The 19,191-nt window shown below is 25.4% G+C and overlaps 2 long non-coding RNA genes across 5 annotated transcripts; both read left to right on the top strand.

Moving 5' to 3' along the window:
• Positions 1-385: 385 nt before the first annotated feature.
• Positions 386-9,207, top strand: LOC135931943 (uncharacterized). Of its 4 annotated transcripts, none has more exons than XR_010573218.1 (12): positions 386-534; positions 574-756; positions 809-865; positions 926-952; positions 1,009-1,065; positions 1,132-1,158; positions 1,215-1,314; positions 1,358-1,440; positions 8,620-8,799; positions 8,844-8,927; positions 8,970-9,038; positions 9,079-9,207. It is a non-coding gene; the product is annotated as an uncharacterized LOC135931943 (long non-coding RNA). The 4 variants fall into 4 exon arrangements; XR_010573219.1 differs by having other exon boundaries at positions 905-952; positions 8,620-8,787; XR_010573216.1 differs by having other exon boundaries at positions 905-952.
• A 5,046-nt stretch (positions 9,208-14,253) lies between these two features.
• LOC135922123 (uncharacterized) lies at positions 14,254-14,903 on the top strand. Its single transcript, XR_010570744.1, has 3 exons — positions 14,254-14,371; positions 14,430-14,768; positions 14,813-14,903. It is a non-coding gene; the product is annotated as an uncharacterized LOC135922123 (long non-coding RNA).
• The last annotated feature ends 4,288 nt before the right edge of the window (positions 14,904-19,191 follow it).

Here is a 19,191-nt window from a genome sequence, read left to right as displayed (position 1 = left end):
TAAAGATTAAAATTCTTCATGACTAGGAAACCTATATGCCGAAATTAAGTAGATTAAGGTATATAAATTTGACAAGTAGACTATGAGAAACAAATGAAACTTTGTATATAATTTTTCCGATTACAAAGTGAAATTATAATATAACGTAGGAATAACCTATTAGGCCATTATTTATTGAAGTATTTATAAGATACTTAGGATACCTAAACGAAACTAATTTGATTAATAAATAAATTGCTATTTGTATTTGGAAGAAATAGTTTCTTTTCTTGCCTTTTTCTCCCTCACGCTCATACACGTTGGCTCACTTTGCACAGATCTGTGACCAACGTGCTAGATAAGATAAGATTCCTTTCATTTTTTTTATCAAAATGCAGTCCTTCGCTACAAAATTAAAAGATAAGAGACCTAAATAGCAAGTATAAATATAGCGTAAATGTGAATATTCACAATAATATGGCCGCCATATATTTGATATGATTCCAACTGTAGCAGATAACCTTTCATCTTAAATACATACAACTTGAAATAAAAGTAATAAACCATTTTATATCTTATTATTTTTGTTTTCAGCGAACACAAAAGAAAAAGGACTACATATGCTACCAAGGGCATGAATATTTGACCCATACAAGTGGAAAAAGGGATGTCTACCTTGTCGCAAAAGATGTGGTGGTAGAGCCAAATTAATTATTGGCCTCGATTCAACATTCTTTTGACTGCCAAAACTTAGTTGCACAAACTTCTATGATCAGGGTAATTATTTTTTTAATATTATTTTACCATTGAATCAATATTTTAACATTAGCCCCTCAAACATTTAGTTCTGATGCCATACCCCATCAGAATATTATTTCAAACCAAGGTATTTCTAATATTTTTAACAATAACTTTTAATTATTAGCCACTTCTAATTTGTCATTAGCCTCTCAAACTGCTAATTCAAATGAAGGTAATTGTGTTTACCTTGATAATATTTTTAACATTTAATTAATGATTTAACTTTAGCCCATCAAACTTTTAGTTCTGATGCCATACCCCATCAGAATATTATTTCAAATCAAGGTATTTATGATATTTTTATTTTTAACAATAACTTTTAATTATTCGCCACTTCTAATTTGCCATTAGCCTCTCAAACTGCTACTGCAAATGAAGGTAATTATGTTTACCTTGATAATATTTTTAACATTAAATCAATGATTTAACATTAGCCCCTCAAAATTCTTCTGGTTTTGCCTTAGCCTATCAAAATTTTATTTCAAATCAATTCAGGTGCTAATCAAGTTATTAATTCAGATGTTGGAATTGAAAGTATCCAATACACAAATTGACAATTTTTAAAAAATATTTATAGGTAATAGTGATCTCTCATTAGAAGTACTCATGTGATAATATATTTACATCAGAATATTAGTGGTAAAAATATGATTATAAAAGGTTATTTTTTTATTTATTTAAAAAAATTAAATACAGAATTCACATAATATAATAAATAACCCTAGATATTTAATATAGCATAGTGATTTTTTAATTATTTTTAGGCATGACCCTGGAATAATTTAACACATCTTTTTTAAAGATAAATAATAAATCAATAATTATTTATTTGCTCTATTTATTTTTTTTAAGTATCTGGTTCTGTCTGATCTTTTCCTAAATATTAGAGCTCCATAAATATATGATTTTTATATTTATTATCCTCAATTTATAAAATCTCAAAAAGGAAAACTGCTTCTCTTTTTCCAAAATTATTTATATCGATATGCTTATCAAAAAGATGATAGAATACACTATCGTTGCAGAAAGGTTGGCTGCAAGGCTTCATGTAAATTTGATGGAATATACACAACCTCTGGTTTGTATGAACACCAAAATGAAATCGGTCAGTTTGAAAATCTGAGAATTCACCAGGTTCTAGAGGATATTGTTGCGGAAAATCCTCTAGAGACAAGGCATAATATTTTTGAATGAATCAAAAGATGCCTGGAAACACCCTCCATCGAAATATATCCCGAGGCAATGCCCTCATTTGTTTCAATTAAGAGTACAATTGACAGGTTGTTACAAAAAAATTGGCCCTCTTTGCCTCACTCTGTGGATGAACTAGTATTATTACCAGAATACATCACAAATAAGGGGGAGATTTTTTTAATTAATAATTATAATAATAATAATATGCTGGTGTTTGGTACGTGTGAAATGCTAAAACTTGTAGAAATATGTGATGATGATAGCATTTACATGGACGGCACTTTTATGTCGTTCCTCGACTGTACTGTCAATTGTACAGTGTCCATGTAATGTATCAAGAAGTTAAGATAACGATTATATATGCCCTCCTCTCCGATAAAAATAGAGGGACATATATTAAATTTTTTCAAATTATCTTACAATTTTGCTCAATGAAAAATATCCAATTCAATCCTCGATTAGGATCAAACTGATTACGAGGCCGCAACTATATCAGCGCACAGGTTTGTTTTCCCCAATATGTCCATAAAAGGTTTATTTATAACATTGTATATTATAATTAAAAAAATTTAGGCTGTTTTTTTCACTATTCCCAGGCTCTTTGGCGTAAATGTCAGGCGTTGGGTTTAGATACCGGTTATTTGCATAATACTACCATTCATCAAGTTGTTAGACTTGCCATTTTGCAAAGAAGAACATGTTCCCGAGGTACAGGCATCATGCCATGCGCTGTCTGCTGAATATTCTTTGCTAACAATTATGGAGTATATGGATTTTAAGGGGTATCATCATGCCTTCAAGAGAAAAACAAACGTGGTTCATCCGAATATTTATTGTCTGATAAATATTTTTAAAAGACACCAGCATTCGAGTGAGATTAAGGTCTTACAAATCAATAGTGGGTTGAACTTGAGGAGAAAAAATAAAAAATATGATCAATTAAATATCAACATTAATAATCTAACTCTTATATACGAGCGTACAATGGAAATATATCCTTTTTTAGATAATGTTTCATATTTTATAAACAACAATCATAACCCGCATTTATTTATATTTCTTTTATATATTTACATTTTTATTATTCTCTTGCTATATATTGTATACTTTATTTACGTTTTTATAATTATTTTGTATAATAATGTAAATTTAATATAAAAATTTATAATAATTTTTTTTCGCGCATATTGTATACAATTTCAGTAATATAAATACTTTCTAGTGACTTACCCTGAATTCATAGTGGCGCGATTGCGATTTAGACGCGATAAATACAAAATGCAGTAAATATGATATCGCATTCATAGTTACCGATCGCGCGATTTGATACGCGAAAGCAAATCGCCGCGATTTTTTCAAAACACAAATATTTTGTGTTTATCGCGAGATTTTGAAATAGTGCTTCGTTAAATACAGATTTTGATGAATATAGCTCAAAATTTTTGATCTTGCGCTACATTTAAATTTAGGGCTAATTTTTTATTAATTAAAATGAATTCAAAGACAACCTTTTTTGATGATATAAAACCTAAGGATCAAGTTAAAATTATGATTTAAATTTAATTTTTTTTTAGAAAATAGATAAAATAGCTTTTATATGTTCTCCTAAAGAGTACGAATGTTTATATAATAAGCATAATCATTTGTATAAAAGTATTATATATGTTAGCGTCAATGTGTTATTTTCGGCAATGTACACATTGCCTGATTTTTTTAGGCAATGTGTTACGGTGGTAGGCAGGGTGAATTAGTTATTTAGGCAGATAAATTAATTTATTATTTAATTGATATTAATTTAATATTTATTTGAGAGGAATTTATTATTAATAAATTTATTATTTTTATAATTTAAAGATTTTATTAAATATATTTTTAAGATTGTCAATATTTTATATATATTTTTTTGAGATTTATATAAATATTTTTATATATTAATTTTTTACGTACTTTTCTCTGGTACATCTTTTGATCGTAAATATTTTTATATATTAATTTTTTACGTACTTTTTTCTGGTACATCTTTTGATCGTAAATATTTTTGAATATATTTTTATTAAAGGATTTTTAATAATATTATTATTTTTAATATTTTTGATTGATAATTGTTTTAAAAATAAATTTTTTAAATGATTTTTTATATAATAATTTTTTAGGTACTTTTTATCTGATACATCTTTGATCGTAAATATTTTAATTTTTTACGTACTTTTTTTCAGGTACATCTTTTGATCGTAAATATTTTTGAATATATTATTTTTTTTTAAAAAATAGTACTTTTTTTTCTGTTTAGGTAAAATTATGTTTTGTTAACATGTTATATTAAAATTTCAGTTAAGATGTACCATAGAAAAGTGACAATTATCATAATCGTTATTTTTGAACTTTTTTGAATTTTTTTAAAGAATTAGGTAAAAATGCGTACGCAGTGGGGGAGGCAGGGGGACAAATCCCCCCCCCCCCCAAAGCCAAAAAATGCAGATGCCGGATATATTTTTTAAAAATATTATTGTTTATATTAATTTATATTTGTTAATATTTATTCGTATCTCATATTAAATATATATTTTATTATATTTATTATCACATTTATCTACTAAGTTATTTTATCAATTAATTTCTATTTCAAGTTTTCCGGCGTAATATTTACTTATTATTTTCAAATTTTTAGTGGCGTAATATTTATCTACCATTTTCAAATTTCTATTCAAATAATAATTATTTCTGAAACTTCTGGTCCAAAAAGAAATTGCAACCTTGTCCAACGAGATAGGGCCTCTTCCATCAAGCACTAACCGCTATTAAGGAGATAGAAGAGCCAATTAATTGCTATTACTGAAATATCACAATGGCCTGAAAGAAATATTTCCTCAGAAGCAAGAAAATTATTGGATTCAATGCTTATTCCAAATTTTATTTCTCATTAGAATGTATTATTTAATTATACAACTATTTTAAGTATTACTTTTCAAAAACATGACTTTGATTTGATTAAGAAGATGAGAATAGCGGAGAGCATTATATCAGAACTCAAGGAAATTAGGGCTAATGTTGTTGAAGAATTTCATATTTTATATTTTATTGTTGAGTCAAAAGCAGATATATACGTGTTTAATATTTCTCTCTCTCGACTTGTAGCAAGGCAAGCTCATCGTTAAAACATTAATGTAGGATCAGTAGAAGAGTATATCTTAGATGCAGATACATTTATAACCCAAATAAATGAATTTTTAATTCATCATGCAGCACTTACATTTGCAAATATTACTTCCACAAAAGCCTTCCCAACCTTTTTCAGATGGTGATAGAAAAAAAAATATTTGTTAGATTTTTATTATGAAGATGTTAAAGTATCTTATGATGCCTTACTAGCTGAATAACTATGTTTATAAGATTAACTATAGTTGATATAGTCCCAAATGGGTGCTCAGCATTATTTCAAACACATTTTAGATTACCAATGTATTAAAAGGGTTTATGAACTCTTCCCATTAGTAAACTAATGAGAGAACACTCTCTTTTTTAAGAAGAATAACAGAGGCTGCAGCAGTACCATTTGCAGGGCACGGCCCGGATTTTTTTAAAGATTTTTAACGGCCTTGGTTTTTTTTTAAATTTTCAGGCTTGGCCCGGATTTTTTTAAAAATAAATTATATTTATTTTTGATTTTTATAGCTAATAATAACGATTTCAAATATAGGCTGTTTTAAAAAATACAGCCCGGCCTGGGTTTTTTTTGAAAATAATTCAGACCCTTCTTGGGTGTTTTTTTAAAAAAAATTCAGGCCCAGCTCGGGTATATTTAAAAAATTAAAATCTGCAGGTCTCTGAAAAACATACCAAGAAGTACAACATGTGAAAGTAGATTGAAAGGTTTGGATCTTTTGAATATTCATAGGCATTTGACGACAAGCAAGGATGAGATAATTGAAAAATTAGCTCAATTCCAACGAAGATTGGATTTTACATTAATATATAACATACAAAATACAAAAAATTTTGTGTAAAGGCTCCAAAAATTCAAATTTCTATTTTGGGTCATTTAAGTGATTCTTTACATATAATTTTTTTTATAATTCACATCAATTTAAAATTGTGTATTACCAATAGTTATTAGTCCTAATATATTTATGCTTAAAAAACAATAATATTTCTTTAAAAAATTTATTATCCCCCCCCCCCCCAGACCAAATTCCTGCGTACGCGCCTGATATTGTAAACAACTTAAATTAAACATAGAAAAGTGACAATTGTCATATAGTTATAAACAAAATTCCTTAATTAGTTTTTAATTATTATACATCTTCACTGACATTTTAATTTAACTTGTTTACAATATATATTTTTACTTATTTACTTTAAAAAAACTCAAAAAAATTCAAAAATAACGATTATGACAATTGCCACTTTTGTATAGTACACTTTCACTGAAATATTAATTTAGCATGTTATTTTTACCTATTTACTTTAAAAAAGTTCAAAAATAACAATTATCACAATTGCCACTTTTCTATAGTACACTTTCACTGAAATATTAATTTAACATGTTTACAAAACATATTTTTACCTATTTACTTTAAAAAAAGTTTAAAAATATCGATTATGACAATTGTCACTTTTCTATATTACACTTTAACTGAAATATTAATTTAACATGTTTACAAAACATATTTTTACCTATTTACTTTAAAAAAAGTTCAAAAATATCGATTATGACAATTGTCACTTTTCTGTAGTACACTTTAACTGAAATATTAATTTAACATGTTTACAAAACATATTTTTACTTATTTACTTTAAAAAAAACTCAAAAAAGTTCAAAAATAACGTTTATGACAATTGCCACTTTTCTATGTTACATTTTCACTGAAATTCTAATGTAACTTGTTTACAAAACATATTTTTACCTATTTACTTTAAAAAAACTCAAAAAAGTTCAAAAATATCGATTATGACAATTGTCACTTTTCTATAGTACGAAATATTAATTTAACATGTTTACAAAACATATTTTTACCTATTTACTTCAAAAAAAGTTCAAGAATATCGATTATGACAATTGTCACTATTCTATTATACACTTTCACTCAAATATTAATTTAGCATGTTTACAAAACATATTTTTACCTATTTACTTTAAAAAAACTCAAAAAAGTTCAAAAATATTGATTATGACAATTGTCACTTTTCTATAGTGCACTTTAACTGAAATATTAATTTAACATGTTTACAAAACATATTTTTACCTATTTACTTTAAAAAAACTCAAAAAAGTTCAAAAATAACGATTATGACAATTGTCACTTTTCTATAGTACATCTTCACTAAAATTTTAATTTAACTTGTTTACAATATATATTTTTACCTATTTACTTTAAAAAAACTCAAAAAAGTTCAAAAATAACGTGTATGACAATTGTCACTTTTCGATAGTACACTTTCACTGAAATATTAATTTAACATGTTTACCATATTTTTACCTATTTACTTTAAAAAAAAGTTCAAAAATAACGATTATAACAATTGCCACTTTTCGATAGTACACTTTCACTGAAATATTAAGTTAACATGTTTACAAAACATATTTTTACCTATTTACTTTAAAAAACTCAAAAATAACGTTTATAACAATTGTCACTTTTCTTTGGTACATCTTCACTGAAATATTAATTTAACTTGTTTACAATATATATTTTTAGCTATTTATTTTAAAAAAATTCAAAATAGTTCAAAAATAACGATTATGACAATTGTCACTTTTCTATGGTACATCTTTACTGAATAATTTTATATCTTTACAATATATATTTTTACCTATTTAATTTTAAAAAATTCAAAAATAACGATAAGAAATTTTTATATAACATGTTAATATTTTTACCTAAAAAATTAGCGATCAAAAGAGAGAAAAGGATACGTAAAAAATAATATTAAAAATTAGTGATCAAAAGATATATCAGAAAAAAGTATTTAAAAAATAATATTAAAAATTAGAAATCAAAAGATATATCAGGAAAAAATACGTAAAAAATAATCTTAAAAAATATTTAAAAAGAATATTAAAAATTAGCGATCAAAAGATATATCAGAAAAAAATACGTTAAAAATATTGAAAAATTAGCGATCAAAAGATATATCAGAAAAAAATATGTAAAAAATAATCTTAAAATATATTTAAAAATAATATTAAAAATTAGCGATCAAAAGATATGTCAGAAAAAAATAGTAAAAAATAATCTTAAAAAATATTTAAAAATAATATTAAAAATTAGCGATCAAAAGATATATCAGAAAAAAAAAAAATATTAAAAATTAGCGATCAAAAGATATATCAGGAAAAAATACATAAAATATTATATTTATATTATCTAAAAATTATAAATTAAATTAAATAATAATCTTAAAAAATTATTAATAATAATATTATCATAATATAATATTACAAAAACATTACATTGCCTAAATAACTAATTCACCCTGCCTACCACCGTAACACATTGCCTTAAAAAATCAGGCAATGTGTACATTGCCGAAAATAACACATTGACGCTAACATATACAAGAATAAAATCTGGGAATTATTAGCCAAGCAGTATAATATGCCTGGTAATAATTTTGCATACATATTATATTTATAAATTTTTTTAGGTTCATCTCTCTGGAAAAATCTGAGAGATTGTTTTATAAAAGAGAGGCAAAAGCTAAAAAGACTGAAAAGTGGGTCAAAGGCCACATCTCATGGCCATTCTATCAGGATATGCTAAGAGGAATGTACTACTAAAGATGCAAATGATATATTTAATGAAATAACAGGGGGTATACATGAATGTAAAATATCGCATTTTAATTGATTAAATATGTTTATTATTTAGGTGATCTAATTGATAGTGAGAATATATCAGATGATATATTTATTCCCAAAGATCCTGCAGCATTAAATCTTAGTAATGATTCTGGTAATCAATAATATCTAAAAATTTATATTATCTTTTATATAGAATCTATGTCCTGTGTTGGGCCACATAGTTTTTATTATAAATGTTCTAAGAGAAAGAAGAATGATATGGGTAATTTATATTTTTTGATTTATTGATCAATTTTAAATAGATGACTATAGGAAATTAATATAAATAGAAGCAGATAAAGCATTAATAACCGAAATGCTTAAAAATAAATCAACAGAACATGCAATATGTTTAATGTTAGAAGAAAAATTAGATGATTTTACCAAAGAGGAAAAAAAAGAAATAACAAATAAAATACTTGTTATTATAAAGATTATTGATTAAAATTATTTTGAATATTTTTGTCATTTGAAACTATATTAATAATAACTTTATTTTTATTATAATATATATAAAATACAAAACAAGGAATTTATATAAAATACAAAACAAGATATTTATATAACATACAAAATAAGATATGATTAAATTTATAAAAATCAATAATATAGGATTTTTATATAAATATAAACATAATCATGGAATGAATCAGAAAAGCTGTGTTGATTTAATACTATATGAACCTTATGTTGCTAAATACCTAAATAAAAAATATATTAATTTTTACCTTAAACAAACCATAAGCTTTTTTTCAACACTTATAGGATGTTTTATAAAATTGGTACATTTGGTATGTAATAAAGGTTTTACATGTTTGAGTATATAATAAAAGGTTTCCTAAATTAAAATGAATTATAGATAAAATAGAATAAAATTACTTTAGTCATTCTCATATAGTTGAAAAATTTAGATTCATTTTTTTATAGTTTAGGAAAGAGGACATAAAATTCGCCCTCCTTTCTTCTCCTCTTTAAGATCATTTTGTAAAAAATAATAATTTGAGGGTGGATACCATTTTGAATTAATAACGCTTTGCACTGCACTATAATGAAAATCGCTGCTAAATCGCAATCGCTCTTCACTATTAAATCAGGTTATAGTACGCACAAATTGAGCGTTTGCGTTTTGCCGTACTTTTTTTAATAAAAAAAAGTAACGCTTGCTCTGTTTAAATTGAGGTGGCGTTTTTAAATCATTTATTAAAAAATGGAATTTATTAGCACAGAACAGGAAAAGATGGTAGCATTATGTTTATTGTTAAAACATAAAAAAGGAGGAAAAGTAGAGGTAAAACATCGCAAATATTTATTAAAAGACAATTATTTTCTGAGTATGTTACACTGAAAGGTGACTTAACAACATCTCAGTTCTTTATTTATACAAGAATGAAGAGAACTGCATTCTATCATATACTTAATTTGATATTTAATGACATCAATCCTAAAACTACTAACTGCAATAACAAGTAGATAGGAGGAAAAGTAGAGGTAAAACATCGCAAATATTTATTAAAATACAATTATTTTCTGAGTATGTTACACTGAAAGGTGACTTAACAACATCTCAGTTCTTTAATTATACAAGAATGAAGAGAACTACATTCTATCATATTCTTAATTTGATATTTAATGACATCAATCCTAAAACTACTAACTGCAATAACAAGTAGATAGGAGGAAAAGTAGAGGTAAAACATCGCAAATATTTATTAAAATACAATTATTTTTTGAGTATGTTAAACTGAAAGGTGACTTAACAACATCTCAGTTATACCTACAAAAATACGAATCAAATCGAATAATTTATTATTCGTATTCATATGAATAATAAAATGATTATTCGATTCGAAAATTTTATTTACAATGAATTAAAAAAGATCTATTGTAAAATTTAACTAAGGATAAAGACAAACAAATTTTATTAGTGAGACAAAATAGAAGCGTACATATATAATATATTTATATACAATGTGGAAAAATATAATATTCATATCTATAATGTAGAAGATAAATCTGACAACAGCCAATTTTTCAAACATAAAGTTTTTCGGTTTGTTTCCTCCTTTAACGACATTCTGTATTTTGTAACCATAGCAACAGAAAAGAGTCGCTCACATGGGGTTGAAGATCCCTGTATCGACAATATGTCCCTCGCCATTTTAGATAACACGGGAAAACGGTCTCCATGTAGTTTCCACCATTCTAGTGGGTTTTTATTTGACGTTATTCTCACTTCTTTCAAATATGTGTCAATTTCAGAAATTGGCATAACATTCTGTTTAAAAATGACATCTATATTTGATTGTATTAAAGATTTACTTTTTGATACATCATATTTAATTTTATATTCATCAAACATTTTCTCAAAATTATTAAATATAGTTGTAACGTTTATATTATAAGATATAGATAGGCACTCAAAAAATTCCAGTTTAAGTCTTGGATCTAATATTGCAGATATAATTGTTTGGAAATCTGTTAAATTATAATATGATACTATTTTTTGTTGCGCATTAATTGCGTTTATAAGCGTATTAAGACTTAGGTGCTCAATTAATGATATATAAAAAGGGATGACCAGATTAAGTGTAGGATATGTTTCTCCTGATATGGCAACAGTAAAATCATAAAATGTTTTTAAGTTTAAATGTATTCTTTCTAAGGCGGTCCATTCATCCTATATTAAAAAATAAAAATTAGATTTAAATATAAATAAATACTTCACTAGGTTGTTTCTCTTGAATAATGATATATCATAACTATTAATAACGACATGATCTATAGCTTTTCTCATTTGTATTGCTCGTTCTATCATAGAATATGAGCTGTTCCATCTGATAGGTGTATCTAATTTTAACTTCAAATATGTAATAGATGGAATTTGTGAATTACAAAATTCTTTCATCATAGTAGTTTTCTTATAAGAATTTCGAATGCTTTTTATAGTGCCTCTTAATTTTATTAATTGCTCATTAATTTGTTTTATTATTTCTTGAACAACAATATTTAAAACATGTGCAAAACAGCGAATATGTGCAATTTTTGATCTTGGATTTTTAATTTTAAGGGTATTTATAAAGGTAGTGTTTGATGCGGCATTGTCGCATGTAATAGCCGTTGACTTTATATCTATGCTATAATTGTTAATGATTCTATAAAATGTCTTATATATGTTCCCCAGAATGGGAATTTGTAAAAGGAACAATGTCTAATAATATAGATTTTAGTACCCATTCATCATCAATCCCAAGAATGGGACATTTGTTGGACTTGACCAAATATCTATTGTAAAATTTATTTGTGTATTAGATTTGTTTATTATCAATTTAATTTTTTGGAATTCATTATCAAAGATTCATTAATGTATTGTTTTAATATAGGAATTGAACATATTTTAATGCTAGGATTTAATGCTTTAACAAAACCTTTAAATTCATTTGTTGCAAGAATTTTAAATGTGATATTAGTTGATCAAAAATTTTAATAAAAGGTGTTTGATATCATTATTGTTGTGCATATGATTTTTATTTATATCATTATCAAAATATGATTCAATAAATTTATTATTATAAGTTTTTTGATGGAATCGTTTGCAATGATTAATCTAAGCTGAAGTAGTTTTTTTTTACACTTAATTTTAACCCGACAAATCTTACATCTTGCAGATTCTGTTGATGCTTGGTAAATATAATGTTTCCAAATATCTGCATTTTTCCGTCCTCCCGAGCCTGACTGTATAGAATTTGAGGTGGATGATGAATATTGGCTTTGTTCTCCAATGCTTTCTGATTCAGAAATATCTATTATACCAATAGGTTGAATATCTATTTAATAAATTAAATATTATTATAATATTTATAGCATAGCCAGCCAACCCAATATGAATCAATAAGTTAGTCAGTAATATATATATGTCAAAATCATCAGATCCTATAATCATCATAACAGAATTTTCTTATAAAATATTTTTTACAAACTGCTCATACAATTGATAAATTATCCAAAAATGTAGATGATGATAGCTTATAAAAAATTTATCACAAAATTATAATATATATTTTAGTGAATTTGGATATAAATGAAAAATAAAGTTTTAAGTTTAAAAATACTATTACATGTACTTATATTAAATTTTATATAGATTTACTTATAAAATATTTTTTACAAAAATGATTTGGATTTATAGGTTTTAATTCCAAACACTGTTCATAAAATTTAATTATATTGGGAAAAGAATCAATATAATTTTATATAGATAATATAAATTTTTGTGAATTTTGATTCATAGTAGAATAATGAAAGTTTTAGATTATTTGATTTGGGCAATAAGAAATTCCTATATTCAATGATGATCTTTAATCCCAAACACTACTTTGTTGATATTAACATAAACTAAAATAATATATAAGTCAAAGTAAAATTCTTTTTAATGTGGGGAAATAATAAATTATCAAAAAGCTATGCAACTTAAATAAGTACGAAAAACTCACATTAGCAATATTTTACAAATAAAGTGGTAAAAACTTTAGGCAAAAAGTCAAATTTATGATTTCTCCATCATCAAATGAGAAAGAAATATCAGGTTTGCCCGTCATTCTTGATGTGATGGGATTAACAGTTTATTATAATTGTATATGTTATGTGTTATATAAATTACCTTCTTCGTCCATCTCTATCATAAAAGAAATTTCTAAAGTAATGGTCAATTATGAGATAAATTAAAATGGAGTTTCAAATTTGGCGCAATTTTCATTATTCCACTAGGAGATTTTATTAAATTGAAATAATTTCAAATAATTCCTAAAAATAATATATGATTTATATATGATTATTTTCCAATATATATTAATACTATAAATTATTTTAGTCGAATAATTAGATCGAATAAGAGATAAAAAATTATTCGACGAATAATATATTTTCCTTATTCGAATTCGATTCGAATTTTTGAATCGAATAATTGTGTTATTCTTATTCGTAAAATACGAATCGAATAACAAATAATTCGTTTAGGTATAATCCAATGACATATAATAATACCTAGACTGACGATTCATTCATTAAAATGCATTTTTAAGCGTCGTTAAAAGCAAATCAGCTGGACCCGCCATTTTGGTAACCTTTATAATAATTATTTTCATGTTAAAAACTAATATTAAATTGATAACTTACTTTCTTATTATCTCGATGATCAGTCAATTCTTTAATAAAGTTTGCATCAGATATAATATAAAATTAGGCTCTCGTTTAAAATTTTAATATTTATTACAGTAACCAAGATGGCGTCTCTAGCTGATTTGTATTGATGTACACTTTTAATGAATGAATCGTCAGTCTAGGTATTATTATATGTCATTGGTATAATCTCAGTTCTTTAATTATACAAGAATGAAGAGAACTACATTCTATCATATTCTTAATTTGATATTTAATGGCATCAATCCTAAAACTACTAACTGCAATAACAAGTAGATCCCCTCCCCCTAGAAAATCTTGGATCCGCCACTGGAAAGCAGAGTGATGGAGGAGTGTTTAAAAATAGCTCCCTGTATAGAGGTTAGATTAAAATTATTTTTAACTCATTAAATCAATTATATTTTTAAAAAAATTGCAGAAATTGTTAACCAGACTCTTGATCTACCACCTGCCAAACCTTTTCCTGGCCTTAGTGAAAATATTCCTTATGTAATGGTAGCTGGCGATGCATTTCCACTGTCACATTATTTGATGAAACCCTATCCTAAAAAAGGTCTATCTATAGAGGAAAGAGAATATAATATGAGATTATCACATGCTTGGGTTAGTGTTGAACAAAGCTTTGGAGGCATTATAAAAAAATTTGAAATTCTCAGCAAACCTATAGAAGTTAGTTTGGAGCTTGTCAAGACTATATGCCTTGTGTATAATATAATAATAAGCAATGAAGGAATAGGTGCTGAAGTTGATGACATAGGTACAACAAATATTATAGTATTTTATTTTCATTATATTTAAAAGATACAATGCCTAATCTGACCACTAGACCACTCCCCATCAGCAAAGATAGACAAAACAATTCTTCAACAATTGAATCTAGAATTTTAAGAGACAAATTTAAAAAATTTTTAAACTCTTAATTATTTTTATATATATGATTGTTAATTATATCAAATTGATTGTTATTATTTGGAATATTTCTTAATAAATATATATATAATAAAAATTGTGTTTAAATTTTTAAATCTTAAATCACAGAATTTATTTGACAAAAAATTTAATAAAAAAATGAATATTTAATGAGTTATTTATTAATATATATTTTAATAAATCTAATTCTCATTATATATAAAAGATACAATTCCTAATCTGACCACTAGACCATTCTCTATTGGCAGAGAGGCAAAACTATTCATCAACAATTGAATAAAGAATTTTAAGAGACAAATTTAAAATTTTTTAAACTCTTAATTATTTTTTTACATATCATTGTTAATTATATCAAATATGAAATTGAATGTTATTATTAATATATAATAAAATTTAAATCTAATTTTTCAATCTTTATTAATAAATTAGGACACTATTTTAATAAATAAAAACTTTATGAATATTATTTTATAAAATACAAATAATATATATACACAAATAATTCAATCTATGATGCTATTAAAAATATCAAGGGCAGTTTCATTATTGTCCACCATTTGTTCCATTGGTTTTAAATGATTTATTCGTAGATAATACATGAATTTCAGTACCTCAGATTTAAATAGATACTGCCTATGTATATCAAGTTCTCCTTCCAATGCTTGTAAAAACAACCTAGATAAAATATAAGCTTTTAAAGATAATAATAAATTTTACATATTTGAAGAAGGTTTCTTATCTAAAGTTCCAACAACCTTTCATCCAATTTTTGGCTAGGGGACAATGATATATATAACTATAGATTGACGATTCATTCATTCAATGCATTATAAAAGTGTCCACACATTGTAATCAGCTGTAGCGCCATTTTGTAGTTTGGTTATCCATTATTTGTCAGCAAGAAATATTAATATATAGAAAACAAGTCTACTACGATAATTTAGTTTTAAAGGTTTCGATTTATGATATAATATTTTATAGTATCTTTTATTCTTAAATTTTCATAAGACTTTTTTTATGAATGTGGACTAGGTGATTATATTTAAAAAATGAATCTAAGACTAACCCACCTTTTAATTTTTTAAAATATAGTTTAACTTAATTCTGCACGGATTTATAAATCTTATGTTAATGCATCTTAGGATACATGCAAAACAGATCTTTTAATATCACTATCATTTATTATTTTATTTAGATAATGGGAGTGTGCTGTGTTCATAATTGTAATAAAACAAATAAAATGGAATCTAATACACATATTTCTTATCATAAGTATATATATTATTTTTTATATGCAACATATTTATTACATAAAGCATTAATAAGCTACAAACATTGAAAAAAAATCCTTATTTAGTAAAAATATAAAGTTTTCTCATTTTTACTGCTAGGACAAATAATGCTTCTTCCTCTTGAGTTGATAAGATTTCTATTTTGAACTTTGCCTAAATATTTTTCTGGATAAAATATTAAGTTAGCCATTTTTAAAATACATATTTACTATGATACAGTTTCATTTTTAAATATTTGTAAGAAATATGTAAACCATATATATATTAATAGAGGCTCTGCCAATCAACAAATTTTCACTGATTCAATACTATATTACTAATAACTGATCTGATATTAATATTGATTGTTATATACTATCTATCTTTGTATCAATGTCATAAATATATCTTATATTTTACTCATTATTATTCACCTATTTTTAAATATAGATTTCCATTACCAAAGAATTATTGGAAAAATGGTTACATGCTATAAATAGAAAAAATTTTATGCCTAATAAATATAGTATTATTTGTGGAAGGCATTTTAAAAATACTTGTTTCATTCAAACTATATTTGGAAAGATTTTATTGAAGGAAGATTCTATTCCATCGATATTTAGTATATCTAAGCCACTTCATGATGTATGTTAACAATATCATTACATAGTTAAAACAATATTTTAAAATATATACTTTTTAGATAACGAATGTTTATTCAAATATACAAACACCATTAAAAAGTGATATATTATATGAAAAAGATCCAATTATACATATAACAAATGATCATAATTATTCCGCGACATATGAAACATTAAAAAGAAAAATTATTTACCAAGAGGCTATAATTAAACGCTTAAAAAAAAGAGCACATGCTTATTATAGGAGCTCAAAAAGAGGAAAAAATAAAATAATCAATTTACAAACAATAATCACTTCACTAAAAGATGAAAATTTGTTATCAGATGATGTCGAAAATATTATAGACAGGCACTTTACAGGGACATCTGCTATATTCCTTAAAACACATATACACAGTGGAGGCATCTCAAACCCACAAAAAAAATATATACAAGTGAATTCCATCAATTTGCATTGACTATGCATTTTTATTCACCTAAGGCTTACAGATATCTCAAATCTAGTGTTGTTAAACGGCTCGTTTTGAGCCGATTTTTAAAAACGGCTAATTCAATATTTTAGCCAGAAAAATATTGTCTAAGCCTCGAGATTTCGGTAATAGATGTCCAAACCATTGTTCCTTCTACAAACAAAATCTTCAGGCTTGCGTATTAATATTCTGAACGAAATATTGAGTTAGCCGTTTTTAAAAATCGGCTCAAAACGAGCCGTTTAACAACACTACTCAAATCACACTTTTGTATGCCTTCGGAATCCACATTAAGGGCATGGAGTAGCAAGATTGAAATCATGCCAGGTTTATTATAATAATTTTAAAAAAAATAAATTAAATTAAATAAAGGTTTCCTTTCTATTTCATTTACCCAAATTAAAAGCTACCAAAAAAAATCAGAAAAGCAGTTATATTGTGTACTTAGCCTTGATGAAATGCATATTAAAACACAAATAGATTATGACCCCCACAAAGCAGAATATCATGGTTATGTTGATTTAGGTGATGGGACAAAATCAACAAAGGAAGATAAATCTTGTCCAGAAGCAACAAAGGCACTGTTTCTTATGGCTACATGTCTTAATAGCAGCTGGAAAATGCCAATAGCCTATTTTCTAGTTTCACAAATGAATTCAGATATCCTAGCTAATTTAGTGAGAGTTGCATTGTTCAATATAAATGAAACAGGAGTTATCTGTAAGGCCATAGTATGTGATGGTTGTGCTGTTAATAAAAAAATGAGCAAACTGCTTGGTGTTAGTATGGATCCTGATAATATCATTCCATATATTGAGCTGGAATTTTATGAATCAGAAAAAATATACATGTTACTAGATGTTTGTCATATGCTCAAATTACTTAGAAATCTATTAGCGGAGGAGGAAATTTTAATAAATGAATCAAATGGAGAGGTAGCTAGCTAAATTTGGTTAAATATTTATTTTGTATTTATAGTTAATAGATTGGAAGCATATACAAAATTTACACAAATTGCAGGAGTGCGAAGGTTTACGTGCTGCAAATAAATTGCGCAAAGCACATATTGCTTTCCAAAAACAAAAAATGAAAGTTTGATAATAAATATATAATTATTAAATATTTTTTAAGGTAAAACTTGCTGTTCAAGTTTTTAGTGCATCTGTTGCAAATAGCCTTCTTTTTGCCCAGCATCAGGAGATTCCTGGATTTGAAAATTGTGATGGTACAATTAATTTTATATTGATGATAGATCAGTAAAATAAAAATTATGATATAAATTTATGAATAACTTATAGAATGTTTGATTATCTTAATACAAGAAATTGTCTTGGTAAAGGATATAAAGCCCCTTTATATAATAATACAATTGCAGATTATGAAAATCATTTTGACAAGTGCATTAAAACTTTAAAATCACTCAAGTTAACAAATGGAACTTATGTCTATAAGTCTAATAAAAAAACATGTGTAGAAGGGTTAATTCTTTCTATGAAAAGCATCCTGGAAATGGGGAAGGAATTATTAACTGGGGAAACCCCAAAAATGAAGTAATATATTTAATTTATAACAAGAGTTATTCATAAAGCTATAATATAACAATTTTTTAAGGTTCTTTTTAACATATAAAACCTCTCAAGACCACCTAGAATTATATTTTTGTAGTATTCGTAGCAGAGGTGGATTTAATGATAATCCATCAGCATATCAGGTTCGATCTGCTGTTCGCATTTCCTTAATGGCAAAATTGGATGCTACAATTACAGGAAATTGCATTTCCTTAGATAATACTCAATTAATATGTTCAAATTTTCAAAATAATCATGACGATGATTTTAATTCTATCAAAACTATTTCAAATCCAA

This window comes from Gordionus sp. m RMFG-2023, chromosome 1, assembly GCF_954871325.1.
Source record: "Gordionus sp. m RMFG-2023 chromosome 1, tfGorSpeb1-WG-v2, whole genome shotgun sequence".
Classification (NCBI taxonomy): Eukaryota; Metazoa; Nematomorpha; class Gordioida; order Chordodea; family Parachordodidae; genus Gordionus; species Gordionus sp. m RMFG-2023.
Note: the sequence above shows the minus strand (reverse complement) of the source record. Positions and strands in the feature narration are given on the sequence as shown.